General features: G+C 37.4%; 1 pseudogene; it reads right to left on the reverse strand.

Moving 5' to 3' along the window:
* Nucleotides 1-290: 290 nt before the first annotated feature.
* On the reverse strand, nt 291-388 carry LOC118704345 (annotated as a pseudogene).
* Nucleotides 389-1,576: the final 1,188 nt, after the last annotated feature.

Genomic DNA, 1,576 nt, shown 5'->3' on the forward strand with positions numbered 1-1,576 from the left:
CCACCTGAAAAGATACATTGCATCACGTGTGCCTGATGGCTGTGTGTCTGTCCAGAAATTCCCCCTCCCCTTTTTTTTTTAAGAAAAAGGGAAACAATCAAAGGTTCAAGTGAGCCCGTCCTCCATGTGGTTTCGTTCTCTTGTGCATATTGAAATGCTTCCGACAGATTTATCACGCTGAGTTCCAGTAAACGCGGCCCTTTCCTGAAGGTTAAATATTTATGCTCCTACTTTCCTGCCCAAACGGACGAAAGGGAACCCACACTCGCCTGGGAGCCATGGTGACAGGCAAGAAATGGCAGCTGCCCAACATCCGGACCATCATCTGCTCTCTTATCATCTTAGAATGATACTACACTTGATCTTAGCCAAAAGGCCGAGAAGCGATTATCATCTTAGAATGAATGAAACCAAGAAATAATGCATGAATGAAGGGTGAATGGATGGATGGATGGATGGATGACTGAATGAATGAATGAGCGAATGAATGAATGAATGAATGAGCGAATGAATGAAATCTCTGATGTGACCGTTCCCAGGAAGCAGAAGTAAATCTCTCTAGAAAATACGAGTCTAAGTTAGTCTACAACTCACCCCATATCCAGCCTAGTGGGATAGATCTTAGATTAGATAATAATTATCCTTTAGAACAGCCATTATAGTGAATCAAATCCTTCTACAATCAATTAAGCTTCACGGAATTCTATGCAGTAGACAGAGAGAAATGATTATTTTATTTTACAGATTATTTATTTGACTTGGTGTTTTAAGTGCAGAAAGCTGTGTCCAAGGTGGCGAAGGGCGGGACTATGACAATGACAGTGATCTATCAGGTTTGCTTCTAATTATGACAACAATAACAAAACGATGAATATGTATGACTCCATTACAGTTCAACACTAGTACTCCAGGTTTCCACACTTGATCTTTAGAGCTATCCTTTGAGTGTTTTTTGTTTTTTGGTGTGTTTTTTTTTTAATTTTAGTTTGGTTTCACCTGATATTTATTTGTAGGAGAGCAAAATGGATGTGTTTTGCAAAGTCCGATAAAATGACTCTTTGAGCCCAAAACTCACTCCCTGAGGATAAGCCATTTTTAGTTCTCTCACTTACTATGTCTGCTACGTATCACCGCGTTTAAAATGTCATTTTTGCATTGCTGTTTCTCAACTGTTCCATTTTGAAGAATTTACTTCACTATGGGAAATAAAAAAATCAAGTACCAAACTTCTTCCCCAACACACACAAATACATAGCTTCCCCCTCTATTTCTCAATGGCCTTAAAACAAAGTTTTCTTAAATCAATATTTAATGAGTATATCACCATGACTACTTAAATACTATTTAAAGTTATGACACAAAGTACTAAATTGCCCTTATTTCTCAGTTTTGCTCAATTTCTTTCTTTTATTTCCCCCCCATGAAGTTAATAAAGTCAACATTTTTTTCTTGGTTTCCTACGTACCTATCAACAAATTTTAATTCAACATCCTCTCAACATGAGGAAAATATGTTACCAGGTAATATTATCGTTTAGAAAAAAAAACACATAAACGTTCCAGAATCTTCGGGCTTG

This window comes from Pipistrellus kuhlii, unplaced genomic scaffold (assembly GCF_014108245.1).
Source record: "Pipistrellus kuhlii isolate mPipKuh1 unplaced genomic scaffold, mPipKuh1.p scaffold_m20_p_42, whole genome shotgun sequence".
NCBI lineage: Eukaryota > Metazoa > Chordata > Mammalia > Chiroptera > Vespertilionidae > Pipistrellus > Pipistrellus kuhlii.